We start from the raw sequence: 18,041 nt of genomic DNA on the forward strand, positions 1-18,041 counted from the left end.
GATGTTTCATCAGTAGAGTTAAAAACTCTCGTCTCGGCCCACCTGTGTCAATTCCTTCTTCCAAAACAGCATCATCTGTGAATTTTACCAGCATGTCACAGGTTTCAGAATATGTTGAACATCTTACAAATGCAAATATCTTTCCCATGTAATCAATAAATTTAAATTAAATTAAGTGAGTCACTGTCGTTTTTTTTTTACTTACCCGTAGCAAGTACTCCTGACTAGATTTGTTTCAGGTGGATCCAGATCCTCAGTGTCAGATATTACTGTCTGAAAAACAAATGAAAATGTCTGAAACAACACACTGAAAGCAAAGAACATCAGGCTGCCATAATCTGCCTTAATACCTGTCCAGGCTGAGCTGTGGATGAATCTCTGAAACATGATAAAATAAACTGATGAACTTTATGATACAGAGTATAACAGAGCTTTGAGTAACATTTAGAGGTAGAGAGGAACCATAAGATTTATAAATAAGATGATTGTGTTATAAATTATATCACACGTATGGTATTTTCTACCACATGTTCATCACAATCACATCAACAACTTAAAGACAAATGACTTCTTTTGTAAAAACTAATACCTACCCTTTATCTTCAGGTTTGCGTTTGGGAGAACTGTGTTTTTTTTGGTTCAAAAACCTGAGAAGAAAAGCACACAATTGTCAGCAACTTTAAACAGCTTCCATTATTGTTCCCTCACCACATACAGTATATATCAATGGTGAAAGGTTATCAGGGTGCCTGATTGGAATAGTAAATGCCAAATAATCAAGACTTGGTTCTTAGACTTAATGCTTGAAACCAAATACATATCCTATCAATAAATAAATAAAAAAAAAACTGAAAGTACAAAATGTATAAATGAACGTACCACAGTTTCAGCTGCATTGAATTCAGCTGTGCTCCTCAATTTCAGAATCAGAGTCTGATGTATCAACATACAACATAAAAACAAACAATTCAACACATTAATTATGCTGCATCAGAGTAAATAAATGTGTAAAAAAATATTGAATGAAGAGATCCACAAACCTCCTCTAAAGTGTGTTTGTGTTTCTAGGCAAATGAAAAAAGTGCCTTTCCTATTTCCTTTTTATATTCTGCCAGTTTGAATGGGCTTTCTGACCCAGGCACATGGAGCACCTCTGAACAGTCTGGATACAAAAGAAGGTCTGCTCCTTCATCCATCTTCTTGTTAAATGTTCTCATTTCTTGGACAGCTTGCTTCAGTAGATCAGGTGCTGCTACCTCCGGATCTGTATATAATGGGAGTGTTTTCCCTCTCTGAGCTTTTAAATCAGCTCCATGTGGCGCCATCAATCCATGTTTATCTGCTAAAATAACAAAAAGATATCATTCATTTCACACACACACACACACACACACACACACATATTTACTTCCATATTTTACAGATATATCCACACGTACCTGGACCTGTTTCCTTTCGGCCCACAGTTCTTTTGACTTTGACTTTCTGTCCTCCATGAATTGTTTATATGATGTTCATGGTTGCTCTGCTGGAATGAACGGAGTTCCGTATCAAAACAGAAAGTTAGCAGCAGCTAAAACAATCAGCCACAATTGTGCATTTAGCATAACTGTAAGCCTAAAATATAAAAATAAAAACCAGCAACGCATACTAATTAAACGCGTTGCTATTCCGTGAAGACAACGATTGGCTGCTAAATGAAACGGTGCACTTTAATTCACTGCATGTCTGACAGCGGCTTCAGCTAGTTAGCGCGATGCTACACTTAGCTTGTTTAGCATTTTCCGGCTGTTTATTAGATGTCTCCTGTGCGCGTGCTCCTTCCGTCTGGTCCGTTCATCAACGTGAAACATTCTACAGATCGTCCGCACGGAAAACACAACCGCGTAAATTGGCTCAAGTTGTTTCCACAAAACGGCCAAAATATCATTTAATCTATGCCTGCAAAGTTTTCCCGGCACACAAACCGATACAAACTTTTTGAGCTCACAGTCAATCTTCTTCTGGATCACTTCCGGCACTTGGGACATTCCCCTTCCGGAAGATTTCTTTTGGAAATTTGTTTTCTAACATGCGAATTTGTTTTGTCCGGGCTAAAATTGTTTTTCTTATGTAATTTTGTTTAATAAAATTTAAAAATATTTCCCAACAAGTAAATTAGTTTCACGCTTTGTAAAAGTGTTTGGCACTTTGTAATTTAGTTTTGCACTTACCGGCCACCGTATAAAACAGAGCAGGAACACTAAAGTAAGGGGCGGGGGGTGAAAACGACAGGAGGGTTAAAGAGCAGATTCTCTCTGAGGGGACGGATGTTGCCACAATACACAGTGTGTGTGCCATCACATGTGGAAGATGTGTGCAGACTGAAGCCTTGGTCTGCCACCAGCTCAGAGGGGCTGCACTTCTACTGACCACCAGGGGGCTCCACTGGTTGTTTCACAAAGTCACAGTGTGTTGGAGTCTATCAGGGTATTTTCCAAGCAGCACTGTGTTTCTAACATCTGGATGTTGGTAAAGAGTTACTCTGCATTGGCAGGCGAGAATTCTACCACTGAACCACCAATGCTTTCTTAACTGTTTTTACCATGACGTCACGATTCTCCAGGCATCAGCAGCCTTCAACACTTTCTGGCATGTTCAGAAGAACTTCCTGCATTTTATAACGTGGCAACTAACCCGATCAGGGGGAGTCTTCTTTTTTCTGTTTTTCTCACACAGGTTCAAAAACAAGCTCCTCCTTTGTTCCTCCGCTGAGTGAGACGGCAACATTTTTTACAAGTTTTACAGATGATTATTGTAATTTCTGTGTTTATATCCAACAATGTATTTACATTAAAGCTGATATCTTTCTATAATAATCCATCATGGACCGCTGGACACTTTGATATCAGTAAATCCACCGTGTTTTAAAGAAGTTCAGTGTTTCAGAGTTTCTGACATGATACAGACAGACAGATCCAACAAAGTATTTAAATGAACTGAGAGCTCCGACCAGAGAGAGAGTACACACACACACACACACACACACACACACACACACACACACACACACACACACAGTGGACGAGGTGCGCAGCTTCGCCCAGTCTGTGATTCCAAAAATGAGCGAAAGCAGGAAAAGACGCATTTTAATAAGTAGAAGGAGGAACAAACCAACAGATTTGGTTTTAGTTCAATTTAACGCCACTTATTTGTCTAATAACAGCTGATTTGTGTTTCACTTCATTCTTTCGCGAGACAAGCGTGAGCATCTTTATGCGCATGCGCCATTCCGGCTGAATCGAATGCGAGTGTGACGTTTGAGTTGGTGTCGCGTGGGAGAGCGATGAATGCCTTTGATCTCCAGTGACGTCACACAGTCTCTTTGTGAGGTGAGTAAACGGTTGTTGATGTTGTCAGTGAAACATTCATTCATCCTCAGAGTCATCTGCTTCTACCGATCAAATCCCAGATGAGCCCTTTGTCAGCTGTTGTAAGAAGTGAAAAAGCCTCCTAAATGTGGAGGGAGGCCGACTCTGTCAGAGAGCAGTGTGCATTCTAGCTTCCTTTAGCTGTCAGCCTCTGATCATCAACTCTTCAGCTTCTATGACTTCAACAATTCCTTCTGAATGCAGTCTGAGGCAGTGATTGTGAAACTTTGATTCAGACAGAGATCCCACATTCAGAAGAAAACTGCCACACACAAACAAAGTCATCATGAACAGCCTACATGGAGCCTAAATGAAAAGAAGCAGGAACTAAAGTGTGAAAATAATGATGAACAAAGTGTCACACAGAGAGGCTGCAGCCTGGTGTGGACTATAACGTCAGAAAATGGATCAGTCTGTGACACGGAGCACTAAAGTTGGAAGGCTGAGTTCAGCTTCAGCTTCTTTCATGTTCTCCCTGTGAAAGAAAGAAGGTGAACATGAGCTTGATATGAGAACACAGCAGTGTGCATCATGGTGCTCATGTTCATATAGAAAGAAGGAGGAAAAGCAGCAGCTCTGGTTTGCTGTTTCACTCCCTTTCCCTCCCCGCTATGAGCTGTCACTCACCCACAGCACATACTGTAGACTGGTTCACAGTCAGACTCATGATTCATGACTCATTGGTTCAGAGTGGAACTCTTGAGTCCCAGTTCAGCAGCAGCACATTCACACACTGAGCTGAGAGTCTGCTGCACGACTCTGCTAGAACATTATTGGACTGTATTACATCATTATATCAGTCAACTAACTAACCAACAAATCAATCGCTGCTTTAAACTTTAGTTTATTTATACAGCCCCTTTCAAACAAAAAACAATGTTCCACAAAGTGCTTTACACATTAAAAAATAAGAATAATCAGGACAAGATCCCCCAAACAGGCCACATCATCATCCACACATAAATGCATACGCACACACACAGCGACATTCAGATTAAAACAGGATGTTAAGTTTGACTCCCAAAAATAATTTAGTACACTTAATAAAAATTTTCCTTTCAGAAGATGAAGTACGCTGTTGCAGCTGTCCATCAGCTGTCAGTCAGTGATGCAGATCCAGCATAAAGACCTGCAGGGACTTCAGTCCTGTTCAGTCCAGATGTGCAGCAGCTGCTTCCTCTCAGCTCATGTTAACGTGTTGGAGTGAACACACTGAGCTGGAAACTCACAGACCTCAAGTCTGCTGACTCAGCACATTTCCCTGAGTCCACAGTGGAGATAAAGAGCTGAGTCATGAAGGTTCATCACTTGACTGATGATTTTCTGAAGGTCCATTTAAACAGAGGGACTCAGACAGACAGGCAGGCAGACAGACAGACAGACAGACAGACAGATTCTGGTCTGCAGAAAGACCACATGGTGACAGTGTGATGAAAGAAGATCAGTGATGTGCAGCTTTCAGTCAGACTGATCTCAGAGCTGTGACAGATGAACCTGATCAGAGAACAAACAGTCTCAGCTCAGATCTGACAGTTTGATGGACGAGGACCAGAATCTGAACATCTCTGAGTTCAGGGTGTACAGGGCCCTCAACTTGGGGTACACCTTGTCCTGGTCACCAGGCACCCATGCAACCCACTGTTCAAACTCTGCACAGAAAGGCGGCTGGCTGGAAACCGAACCAGTGATAACATAACAGTTCTGTCATTAAACTGTCAAAAGTTGGCACAACCTGTGGTGGTAAAGTATGAGGAAAAAGGCAGAAAAAAAAAGTAAATCAATAAAAGTTAACTCACAAGGTCAGTGCTCTGTTGATTCATAAATGGGCATAAAATACAACTTATCCTCAAATCATTTACCTTTAACTCAACGAGAAACGACTAATATATTTGTACACATCTGAAAGCAGCCAATCAGCATCCAGAAAAGTTCTCCTGTCCAGTCAAACAGTGAAACAACACAATGTGATCACAGTGATCCTGTTCACACATTTACAGATTCTCACCTGCTGAACTCACTTCAGGGAGACTTTCTGACACTTTCCAGCTTCATGTGAAGAGAAGAAGCTGCTTGTTCTCCCTCATCAGTCCTGGTGTCTGTTTGAGCTGAGGAAAAGTTACACCCTCATAACTTCAGAGTCCAAAGTATGAAACATTAAAACCGCTCCAACCTGTTTTTGGTTTGTTGTTGTACTGCTGCTGTTAGTCAGCGAGGTGTTAAGGTGTAACAGAGAGAGAAAACAAAAGGCGAGACTGAACAAACAGGGAACCAAGAGAGAGGCTGACTGAGAGACACCGGAGAACCTGAACGGAAACAGAGAAAAGACACAACAATAACAATAAGAAATAAAACACAAACAAAAACAGTGAACGAGAGCAGCGGGAACAATAAGAAGAGGCAGGACACTCCGGCACTGAAGAAAAGTCCGAGGAGGGAATCTATGTGGGCTGATTGGCGGGAAATGCAGGACAGGTGTGCCTCATTAGGAGAGAGGACACGCCCACTGGGACAGAACACAGGGGGGAGGGGCCGGGGGGACACGTGACTTTAGCAACAAGGAAGCAGCTGACATACACAACCTTTATCATTCAGCCTGTTTCAGTCCACAGCTTTACTCTGCTGTTTTTGTTGGTTTACCTCTTCCACAAAACTTCAGGCTGCTCCAAAGGGAGACATGAAGACTGTGCAGAGAGACTGCTGTGTCCTTTTAATGGGACTTCAGTAGAGGAAGTTAGATGATCCAGTCAGGTGCTGTTATATCAAACAATAATCACCAAAGTACAAGCTCGCTGTTCATTTATAAAAAAGCTGCATTTTAAACCTTCAGTGACCCCATTCTGAAGCAATAAACTCAGTCAGATCATTTTTGATAAAGAAATGAAGAAAGGAAAACTTAAAAATACAAACTTTTTTTTAATGTTTTCACATTGTAAAAAAATACATGAAAATGTATAAAACGGTTAAATGAACATATTGAATTTAATTGAACTGAATCAGTCAGACTGTATCATAATGATTCTAAACTTTCCACTTGCTTGTTTTTGGGGGGTTTATGTTTTCACTTTGTAAAAAAATAGTCAAGCCTCCTTTTTAACAGTGCAGCAAACAGCCAGCAAATCAATAAACAGCTAATACAGTCTGATTGAAACTGTAATTGTAACTGTACAGAGAGATGTGTCAATGAAGAATGGGGAATCAAAAAGAGAAAAGATTGTCATGTTTAACATAGATGTGTGTTAATCATCATGTGTTGATTCAAACAGCCTCTGAAAAAAGGGAGAGTGGCTAAAATAGGATTTATTCCAGAGCTTTGCACTTCTGTGCTGCTTGTATGTTCTCCCTGTAAAAAAAATGAGGAAATTGAACATTTCCAAAACGCCCGTCCTTGATATGAGAACACAGTGTGCATCATGTACCGGCCTGCCCGGTGTGTGGCTGGTTCAGCCCGTGTTGTGCGGGGTGCTCCCAACAGGTCTGAGGTCTCTCAGTTGTTCAGGCCTCGTTGGCGCAGTAGGCAGCGCGTCAGTCTCATAATCTGAAGGTCGTGAGTTCGAGCCTCACACGGGGCACAGCTTTAGTTAATAATGAGGAGTTAGTAGAACCTGGAACACTTTCTGGTTTGACAAGTATGAAGAATCACATAACAGGTGTTATCTCACTTTTCCAGTTTAAAGACACAAAACCAGCTTCTCTGTCAGATCAGTTCATTTCATTCTCTCCACCTCAGAGGACCGAAATGTGACCGTGAATCAACAGGAGACATTTTACAGCAAGTCAACGCCCTGTTCTCTACTTTTGGACTGAAACTTCACAAAACAGCGATTTTAAATAGTAAATGTTTTGCGTAGTGATCCACACAGAGGAAGGCAGAGAGCATCCTAAAATACTCGGACCGTCCACTTCATACCATCCTAGTGGATCAGAGAAACCACAGCGGTGGACTGTTCATCTATTTACCAATTTAGGACGGAAAGATCCAGAAAATCATTCATTCCCACTTTACAACTCCTGAACTGTTAGAAGAGAAGACATCAAATAGCAGAATTGTTTCTAATTCTGATCATCTCCGTTAGAGCTTTATTGTGTAATTCAGTGTGTGTGCAGTTTGGGACACATTCATAAAACAGGGCAGAACCAGCAGATGGAGCTGTTTGGATGTTTCTATCATATGATGATGACATCTAAAGGCTCTCTGATCATCACATTGAGAAGTTCATCTGGTTTGTGATATTTCTTCATATGATAGTGAGGTAAAATGTGTTCAGTGGGATGTGTGTGTATCCAGCAGGACTGACAGCTTCATGTGGGATTCTCACAGAGATGATTCAAACCTGATCACAGTGATCAGTATGGATATACAGTATGTTTGCTGTCAGTGGAGGAAACTCTCAGACAGGACTAATAGTCATGTTTGGGATGTTCCTGGATTTGAGTTGAATGAGTGTAAATTCTCTCTGATTTTAACACACGTTCACACATCCACCTCTATTCAGACATGGAGTTTACATATTGTTTGGAATTGGTTTGTAATGAAGATGATCAGTGTTTATAGCTCATAACCTGATCACAGATCAATAATCAGCCATTGGAAGATGCTCTGAAACTTTCTTCTGCAGTCAGAACTCATCCACCTTCAGACTGGACATCTTCTGACTGTAGAACTGGAGCTTTTTATACATCTCACTGCAGCACAATAAAGTCCTCTGTGAGTATTGTGTGTCCCACAGTGTACATGACATCTGAGCAGCAATACTTCCACCTGCTGGAGATTTATTGTTACTACAGCTGTAAAATAAATCTATCAGAACATGAACTCAGTCTGTAGAATCCAGAAGATTAATGACACACTTTGTCCTGCTGTTATGGAATCAAATCCAACTTTAGGTTTTCTATATATTAAACTAAGGAGCACTGTTGGGGATCAAACAGAAAAGGACAGAGGTGTGAAACAAGATTTTTCTTTTCTTTTAATTAACAGAAAAAATGTCACAACAAAGAATGATTTACATCATTCTGAAATATAACTCCAAAAAATGGACAAATACAGTCCCTGTTTAAGAAACGTTAACTAAGCATAAGGAGACTGAAGCTTAAACATTAATAAACAGAACATACTGACTCATAAATGGCACACTGTAATGTACAACATTTCCTGTAATAGAATATGCACAACTTGGGTCATGGGCTGATCAATCGTGCGCGATGTATAATGCCCAGCTCTGCTCTGGATCCAGCCTGTGCACAAAATCAGGTGAATGTGATGGCTGATGATGACTGAGCTCTTATTGTAACACATCATGGATTCGAGGTCTCCCTCATGAATGCCTTTTATAGTGGAACTAAGAATGTTCACGTACATAAAAAAGAATGTTCTTGTATATAAAAAGAAAGAATGTTCGGGTACATAAAAGGAAAGAATGTTCATGTATGTAAAACAAGAATGTTCATGTCAATAAAAAAAAAGAAAGAATGTTCGCGTACATAAAAAGGAAAGAATGTTGATGTCCATAAAAAAGAAAGAATGTTCACATACATAAAAAGGAAAGAATGTTCATGTCCATAAAAAAAAGAAAGAATGTTCGGGTACATAAAAAAGAATGTTCGGGTATATAAAAGAAGAATGTTGATGTCCATAAAAAAAAAGAAAGAATGTTCGGGTACATAAAAAGGAAAGAATGTTGATGTCCATAAAAAAAAGAAAGAATGTTCGGGTACATAAAAAAGAATTTTCGGGTATATAAAAGAAGAATGTTGATGTCCATAAAAAAGGAAGAATGTTCGCATTAATAAAAAAGAATGTTCTTATATATAAAAGGAAAGAATGTTCATGTCCATGAGAAAGAAAGAAAGAATCACTCTGCAGGTTACTGTCATATAAGCACGCACGCTGGCCGATTGTGCCGCTGAAGCCTGTGATGTGTTTCTGCTAACACACGTCACAGGAGCACATCCAGCAGAAGAAGGTTCAGGTTTGAACCAGCTCGAGGGATCTACTTTCCTGTAGCTTACTTCCTGTGTTTAGTTCCAATGTTTACTGTGAGATCACTTCCCCCTGAATCCTGCGATTCACAGCTTCCACCAAATGGAGCCAAATAAGACACAAAACTTATTGTGATGTGAGTCTGAAGAGCTGCTGCCTTTGATACGTCACCTGATGATGTCATCTGATGATGTCACAGTACTCACAGAATGAAAGTCTTTCCTTTGAAGCTGCTTTGAAGAATTTCCAAAATCACATGTGATTCAGATGTAAACACAAAGGCTGCCTCACTGTCACCATTCAGAGCAGCTGAGAAGATTATTGATCATTCATTGATTATTAATGATCAGCTCAGAACCAAACAGTGAAAGAGTTCTGCTCTCCAACACTCTGATCCCTCAATTACCGCTCCACATTATCCTGCTTAGTCACTCGTCACTCAGTCTTGTCTAACACTCTGATATTTCACGCTGACTGGTTTTGTGTCCAAAAGGCTTCAAAGACATCTTCCTGCCATTCTCTCCTCCAAACCTTTGGACACAGCATCCAGGTTTCTCATAATGTGACATGGGTGTCATTACTGCTGTGAAGGTGGTAGTTTGGCCAAGCGGTCCAAGGTGCTGCATTCATTCTGCGGTCTCTTCAAAGTGTCGGTTTGAATCCCATCGCTACTAATTACCTCTATTCCTCTGAATGTAACCTGTTTACAACATCAGTTGAGTGTGATGACTGAGCTCTTAGTGAAACACATCACAGATTCTAAGTCTTCCACGTGACTGCCTTTTATAGCAGACATTGCTTCTTAATGCTGAAATGAGTGACAAAAAGCTATGTCGGAAGTTTCAAGGTGCTAACATTTACTAACATTCTCTGCTCCAAACATTTCGATGCAACTTTCAGGGGTCAGAAACATGTGGCATTATTGCAGGCAAGCTAGGGACAACATGTGGTAGTGTGGCCAAACAGTCCAAGGTGCTGGATTTAGGCTCCAGTCTCTTCAGAGGCGTGGGTTCAAATCCCACCACTGCCAAGCTTTGCACTCTGAGCTGACACTGTCCTATCAAAGCTATCATTAACTTTTCTGTTTCCTCACTAGAGACTGGCAGCTGGACACACGTGTCAGGATGGCTCAGTGGTCTGAGGTAACAGACTCAAGATCTTTCCTGCACAAATGGGCCTTGAACATGAAAGACTCATAATTTCATAGATCAGTGTCACCTATCACTGCTGCGGAGTCTATAATGTGAACCACTAAAGGGAAGAAGCTGCATCACCTGAACAGGGACTTGAACCCTGGACCCTCAGATTAAAAGTCTGATGCTCTGAAATTAATTATTTCAGCTTGACTCAAACAAACAGCCCTGTCCCCGCCAGGGGTTGATCCTGCAGGTCATCTCTCTCTCTCTCTCTCTGTTTCCTGAAGGCCTCTCTGCCATTTACTAATTAAAATACATTCATAAAAAAACCAACATGTTTCTATCATATGATGATGAAATCTAAAGGCTCTCTGATCATCACATTGAGAAGTTCATCTGGTTTGTGATATTTCTTCATATGATAGTGAGGTAAAATGTGTTCACATATAAGCCACCTTTTTAAAAAAATATCTGAATTCCAGGAAGACTGACTGCACATCTGAAAAACTCTGAAGTGGTGAATGCACAACTTCCTGAACTTGTTTTCAGAATTGCTCCTTTTCTTTCAGCTCACTTCTAAAATTAATTTTATTTTACATTTTCTTGCTGAGGATAAAGCAGAGAGGAGGCTTCATCAGACAGACAATTTGCATGCATTCATACATGTAGAGTGGACAAAACAAGGTTGTTTCCATTTTCGAAGGACAGAGTGGCAATATTTTTACAGGACTCCATGGAACCCTGCAGGTGTAGTCTCATGCAGATGTGAAAGGAATTTCAGTCTTTTAAAAGTGTGGGCGGTCAAAAGTCAACCAAAATACCTTTGTCCCGAAACACACCTTACAGCAGGAGAGGTGAAAGAAAAGTGATTTCTGTCAGAAGTACGATTTGAACCCACACCTCCAGGGGAGAGTGCGACCTGAGCGCCAGCTGCAGAAGGAGCGTGTTGGAGAAATGTTGGAGGCCACAATCATGTACACAAAGTCCAAAATTTATTTAAAAGCGAGAATCACACCCCTAGACCAACAAGCCCTTGGTGAGTGGCTCTTTTTTTTTTTTTCTTTTTTTTTTTTAAATAGAAAAAATGTTCCTTTTCATTCTGATCTTTATTCAAGCCTTCTTTATTGACAAGAAAGATCAAACATTAAGAACAGAACAGCTACACACAAACAAAGGAATCATTAACAGCCCTTCAAGAAGGGGGACCAGAGGGTGTGTGCCAACTACAGGGTCATCACACACCTGTGTGAAGCTGGCCCCCCACCCCACGCAAAATATCAGTGAAAAAGTCTGTCTCCTTTGTGTTTCGTCTGTGCTGGTTTGTATGGTATTATTTTTTAGCAAATCCACAGGTCACCCAGCCGTCGAATCCCATCTTCGTCGGTGGTTGCTTTAGTCTGTTTAAGTTGCAGCCTGCTATTCCAGTGAGAATTACCTATCCAGTCAGAATTATCCTCAACGTCAGCTGGTTAGAGCGTGTTGCTAATAACACCACAGTCATGGATTTGATCAGACTGTGATAAATGAAATTCTCCATGTTTTCCCAAACCCAAATCTGTAAATATTAGTCAAAGGAGACAAGAAGAGGAGAGGGCGAACGGCTCCCTTCGATAGCTCAGTTGGTAAAAGCTGTAATACAGGAAGTGATGAGCAGGAACTCCACTGAGAGTGAAGCACTGCTGGGGTTTGGATGCAGGATGTCCTGTTTATAAGACAGACACTTTAAGCAGCGAAGCATCAGTGCTGCCAGTTTCTCTGCAGTTTTTCTCTAAAACCACGTCTGTGTCAGTCAACGCTTGTGCTCCTCACAATTGTGTGTCACTTCCACAAAGGTTGAAAGCTGTGCTTCCTCACAACAAGAAGGTGCCCTGTCCTTTGAGGAGAAAACTATCCAGGCTGCAAAATGCTGAGTCACAGGAGCATTGCTGTGCATGGTTGTTTTGGCCGAGTGGTTAAGGTGATGGACTAGAAATCCATTGGGGTTTCCCCGTGCAGGTTTGAATCCTGCCAACAACTTTACTTCCTTTTATGGACCAAGTTTTCCATTTGGGGAGAGACACAGCTGAGTGCTGTTGTTAGGACTCATCTAAGAGGAGGAGAGCACTCACTGGTGCTCAGTTATCATTATCAAGGCCGGTGATAGGGACACACCTTTAGTTCCACTTCCAGGTCATGGAAGCAATAATGAGAAGTCATTTCCACTGTGTGCTGTGCTGAAATAGCTCATTTGGGAGAGCGTTAGATTGAAGGTTTAAAGGTCCCTGTTTCAATCCCGGGTTTGTTGTTTTTTAATTATGGAGTTAAAGTCACTTAGTGTAACACATCACCGATTCTATGTCTTCTCCATGAACGCCTTTTATACCAGGCATTGGTTCTTAAGTTAAAGCCGAAATGAGAGATAAAAAGATATTCAAGAAATTTCAAATTGTTTATTCCCTTCACCTGTAATACACCTCTGACCAACCACAACCCACAGCCTTCTGATCCAAAGGCAGACTACTCATCCTTCAGGCCACGTGGTCTCTGAGTGTGGCTGACTTTAATGTCCTGTTGTCAGTTTATCGTCTGTTCCATCGTCTCTACCAGCACTTGACTGGATCCATCTTGATCACTGAGCTACATCCCCTGCATGGTGTGGCAGCTTTAGCTTCTGAGATCATGTGACAGGTAAAACTTTTGAGTGCATAAATAACAAAAAAAAAGTGTTTTTGTCTTGTATGATAAATGCAATGTGCATTTGTGCTTCTTAGTTTTGGGGTTTGCTTCTCACTCTGGGTGCCATGAATTTTTCTCCCCTCGTAGATCGTTGGACTTTCTCCGTCATTTCCCACTTTGGACAAGGGTCAGTGTTTAAGTCCCACCTGCCCCAACAAAATTCTGGTGAAATACATATAACCATTCAACAGCATTACTAAGTCAGGAGCAGAACAGTACACATTACTGAGGAAAGCGATAAATGACATTCTCCATGTTTTCCTGTTAATCAGTGCTGCTGAAAATCTCCTGACATTTTCCAGTTTAAGTTATCACTCCTGGTGGGACAGTAAATGAATCTTTAGTGTGTATAAATAGCAGAGGATGGTTTCGATCCATCGACCTCTGGGTTATGGGCCCAGCACGCTTCCGCTGCGCCACTCTGCTCATACCTGGCTGCGCTTCAGTCTCTTCTGGATCCGTGGGTTGAAAATCCTCTGTGCTGTGCCCCAGCTGATGTGGGTTGGTTAGATGATGGTAAAGTTTTATGTTGCATTGGCCAGGAATTGAACCCAGGCCTCGCACCTGGGAGGTGAGCATTTCACTGATGAAATGCCAGTCTTCTGCGTGACAGGCAGAGACACTGTCCACTATACTAACTCAGGAGCAGGACAGACAGATATTACGTGGTGTGTGACTTCACTTCCTCTGTGAGTGGGTGAGTGGCTCTGAGTGGGTTTTAATTTGGTGGAAATGGACCCAAATATCTCTTTTAGTGCTAAAGGTTGCAGACCCTTGATCGAGGGGTATGATTCTGACTTTGGGTGCAAGAGGTTCTGTGTGTAAATCCCAGAGGAGCCCCTCATATGATGTGTCCGCTGTCTGCAGTTCCACTATTCAAGTGTCAGTAAGTTAGACAACATGAATTCAGGAAGGCTTCTCTGACTTCAACAGGTTCTGTTCAATGTGCTCTAACTGCTTATAAATGTCTCACTGGATCAAAAGCTTTGAGCTACGGTAGGCTATGTAATTATTTAAGTTTGATTTGTAAAAATTAGCCAAAGAAATTCCTGCACACAGGCCGGTTAGCTCAGCTGGTTAGAGTGTGGTGCTAATAACGCCAAGGTCATGGGTTCTATCCCCATACTGGCCACATGCAGCATCACTGCACTTGGTGTTGTTCTCTCCATATACTGCAATGCAGTCTGAAGTCTTTTTCCAACCAGTGGAACTGCCCCCTGGTGGTCATTAGAAGTGCAGCTTAACTTATCAGATACAACAATAACACAAAGTTACAATGATCAGAACAAAGACTGCAGATTGATCATTTTCTTTGTAACAGTTTAGTGATTAGTTTCCAGCAGGCATTGTGCACCATGCAGGGGATGTAGCTCAGTGGTAGAGTGCATGCTTTGCATGTATGAGGCCCTGCGTTCAATCCCAGTTATCTCCAGCATTGATAATGAAGCACAGGAAGTACTTATCTTGTGCAACACCCTGATCTCTCAATTATCCACTCAGCTTGGAGCAATTTATCACAAATCAATTCATGACAATCAATTTATGACAAAACAGCAGCCATTGAAGTCCACTTAAAAGCAAACTCCTAATGCTTTGGCCTCTTTTTTTAAACTCACGTCAAAACATCATTATGAAGTTACGTCAAGTACATATAGAGCAGGTCTAGACTGCTCTGCCTTGAGTGGCCTTTTGCACAGGAAGTGCTTATCATGTGCTTATCATGTTGTAACCTACAGCTGATGAAAACCCAAAAGTAGTTTGTTTCTACAACATCTGACTTTAGCAACAAGGAACTGCTGGGATTTAAACACAGGCTGCTTTAACCAGCCAACATACACAACCTTTATCTGCATTGAAATCATTCAGCCTGTTACCAGCTCAAATCCACAGCTCTGTACTCAGCTGTTTTTGCTGGATAGTATCTGGTTTGGTTTCACCTCTTCCACAAAACTTTAGGATGCTCCAAAGAGAGACATGAAGACTGTGCAGTTAATTTAGTTTAACAACCTTAAACTTGATCAATGAGGCACTGCTGGGATTTGAACCCAGGACCTCCTGTTTACTAGACAGGCGCTTTGACTAACTAAGCCACAGCACCACGCAGATAAGATAGGATGTATTTTGGATCTTAAAATACCCTCAACGTACGTGGCTGACAATTGTGACTCTTGCCAGAGTTTCTTTCTCATAAAATAAACTGTCACATTAATGTCCTGAATGTGCTGTGTGTAAATAATGAGGTTCATCAAAACAAAGTCAGAACCAGAGCTCAGACTGTTGGTACACAAACAAAGAAAGGCATACTTGTGGATTCACAAGATTATATCAGGATCTGACCTTTTCCTGTTCTGATGTAGCTCTGTGATCAAGATGGATCCAGTCAAGTGCTGGTAGAGACGATGGAACAGACGATAAACTGACAACAGGACATTAAATACATAATACATATAACCATTCAACAGCATCACTGAGTCAGGAGCAGAACAGTACACATTACTGAGGAAAGCGATAAATGACATTCTCCATGTTTTCCTGTTAATCAGTGCTGCTGAAAAACTCCTGACCTGTCATCATTTTTCTGTTCTTTGGAGAACAAATTTAATCTGTCTACAAACATGAAGCCAGGGTCTGTTCCATGAACACGACATGCTGATGTTCACACAGTTGTGCTGTCCTTTTCCTCGACTTTGGTTTCACCAGAACCATGAAATATAGTTTGAGAGTTTGTGAGGTTGGATGCTGCACGCTGACTGGTTGTGTGTCCAGGATGCTTCAAGGACATCTTTCTGGTCTTCTCTCCTCCTAACGTTTGGACGCAGCTTTGAGGAGACACAAAATGTGAGACATGTGGCATTAGTGCAGTGAAGCTAGCAGATGTATGTGGTTGTGTAGCAGAGCGGTCCAAGACGCTGGATTCTCCAGTGGCCACCGTCACTTTGAGTCACCAAAGTGGAAAAGATCCTTCTCGACGACAGTGTTGTGTTTTGCCTACATCTGAGCTAAAGATACAAATAAAATAATCTAAATCTGCTTTTATTTTGAAATGATTGTGTGGTGCGACAGCTCCTGTTCTTTCTGTAGCTCAAAGCGTTAAGGAGTTCAAACACAGCAAAACATGTTAAATGATAAAAATAAAGATTTGAAGAAGGAATGAAAATAAAAGTGATGAACTGTGGATGGCAGCCTGCTGTTGATCTGACTGAACAGCGATGCAGAAACCTTTAACTTGTTTCTCCGTCTTGTACAGCACACAGTGGAAATGACTTCTCATTGTTGCTTACATGGCCTGGAAGTGGAACTTCATGAGACTGACACACTGCCTGCTGCACCAACGCGGCCTGGAACCCAGAGAAAGTAAAAGAGTGAGATGGAGGAGAGCTGTCAGTGTTTCAGTATAAACATACATCATACAGCCCTGACCACTGTTGTATCCAGGCAGAGCTGACTGCTGCTTTTCATGGAGAGCAGTGGCCATTGCATTGGCCGGGAATTGAACTCGGGCCTCTCGCATGGGAGGCGAGAATTCTACCACTGAACCACCAATGCTGACTGCACAGCCAAACCCACCTCCAATATGATGGCAATGCAGAGTAGAGCATAGCATATCTCCACTTGTCACATGGAAGTAATTCAAATTCAATGAACAGTCTGCCTGTCAGGATGGCCGAGTGGTCTAAGGCGCCAGACTCAAGGTAAACTCCTTCCTGCACTAAAGCCTGTGGCTCCCTGTGGTAGGAATGGACAGCAGTTGTTGGACTAAAGACAACTCAGCTGTGACTGAATCATCTGTAGCTCAGTCAGTGGAGCATCAGAAAGGAGCAGCTGTTCTACTCCGAGTCTCTCCCAGATGTCAAATTCAAATAATACAATAAATTCAATAAATCCCAGCACTTCCTTGTTGCTCAGGTCAGATGTTGTAGAAACAAACTACTTTGGGGTTTTCACAGCTGTAGGTTACACCTGTGAGAAAGCTCAAAGCTGTGTCCAAAGGTTTGGAGGAGTGAATGGCAGAAAGATGTCTTTGAAGCCATTTGGACACACAACCAGTCAGTGTGCAGCATTCAACCTCACAATATTTCATGTGGTTGTGGTTGAAAGACGAGGCAGAATATTGGAAATGTAACTTTGGGTCTAAAAAAAAAAAAAAAAGCTTATCAACCAACGTGGGGCTCGAACCCACGACCCTGAGATTAAGAGTCTCATGCTCTACCGACTGTGCTGGCCGGGCTGCTAGAAATGCAAAACATCCTCCCAAAAAAATCGCCCACAATCATTTCAAAATAAAAGCCGGTTTAGATTATTTTATTTGTATCTTTAGCTCAGATGTAGCAAAGCGCAACAATGCTGTCGATAAGGATCTTTCCCATTTGGGTTACTTGAAGTGATGGTGGCCACTGATGCAACACTCCGTTTATAACAGTTTTACATTTAATGAAATACTTCACTGCAAAAATGACACACATATGACATTATGGGAAATCTCAAAACTGTGTCCAAATGTTTGGAGGAGAAAATGGAAGAAAGATGCGTTTGACAGCTTTTTGGACACACAACCAGTCAGCGTGACCCATCCAACCTCACAATATTTCATGGTGTGGTTGAAAGAGGAGGGAGAAAATGTAGGTCAAAGAAACCTGAGTTTGAACCTCACTCAGGTACAACCTCCGATGCCGAAACCCGGGATTGAACCAGGGACCTTTAGATCTTCAGTCTAACGCTCTCCCAGCTGAGCTATTTCGGCTGGCTGAGCCACTAATGCAGAATGTTCTGTTCACCATCCACTTCTCCAAAGTCCCACAG

The 18,041-nt window shown here is 41.7% G+C and overlaps 7 non-coding genes across 7 annotated transcripts; 2 read left to right on the top strand and 5 right to left on the bottom strand.

Moving 5' to 3' along the window:
• Positions 1–6,906: 6,906 nt before the first annotated feature.
• trnam-cau (transfer RNA methionine (anticodon CAU)) lies at positions 6,907–6,979 on the top strand. The gene has a single exon. It is a non-coding gene; the product is annotated as a tRNA-Met (tRNA).
• A 6,616-nt stretch (positions 6,980–13,595) lies between these two features.
• On the bottom strand, positions 13,596–13,667 carry trnam-cau (transfer RNA methionine (anticodon CAU)). The gene has a single exon. It is a non-coding gene; the product is annotated as a tRNA-Met (tRNA).
• Positions 13,668–14,299: 632 nt separating this feature from the next.
• trnai-aau (transfer RNA isoleucine (anticodon AAU)) lies at positions 14,300–14,373 on the top strand. The gene has a single exon. It is a non-coding gene; the product is annotated as a tRNA-Ile (tRNA).
• An 892-nt stretch (positions 14,374–15,265) lies between these two features.
• On the bottom strand, positions 15,266–15,339 carry trnat-agu (transfer RNA threonine (anticodon AGU)). The gene has a single exon. It is a non-coding gene; the product is annotated as a tRNA-Thr (tRNA).
• A 1,377-nt stretch (positions 15,340–16,716) lies between these two features.
• trnag-ccc (transfer RNA glycine (anticodon CCC)) lies at positions 16,717–16,787 on the bottom strand. The gene has a single exon. It is a non-coding gene; the product is annotated as a tRNA-Gly (tRNA).
• A 609-nt stretch (positions 16,788–17,396) lies between these two features.
• Positions 17,397–17,469, bottom strand: trnak-cuu (transfer RNA lysine (anticodon CUU)). Its single transcript has one exon. It is a non-coding gene; the product is annotated as a tRNA-Lys (tRNA).
• Positions 17,470–17,909: 440 nt separating this feature from the next.
• On the bottom strand, positions 17,910–17,982 carry trnaf-gaa (transfer RNA phenylalanine (anticodon GAA)). The gene has a single exon. It is a non-coding gene; the product is annotated as a tRNA-Phe (tRNA).
• Between the last annotated feature and the right edge of the window lie 59 nt (positions 17,983–18,041).

Source organism: Echeneis naucrates, chromosome 2 (assembly GCF_900963305.1).
Source record: "Echeneis naucrates chromosome 2, fEcheNa1.1, whole genome shotgun sequence".
NCBI lineage: Eukaryota > Metazoa > Chordata > Actinopteri > Carangiformes > Echeneidae > Echeneis > Echeneis naucrates.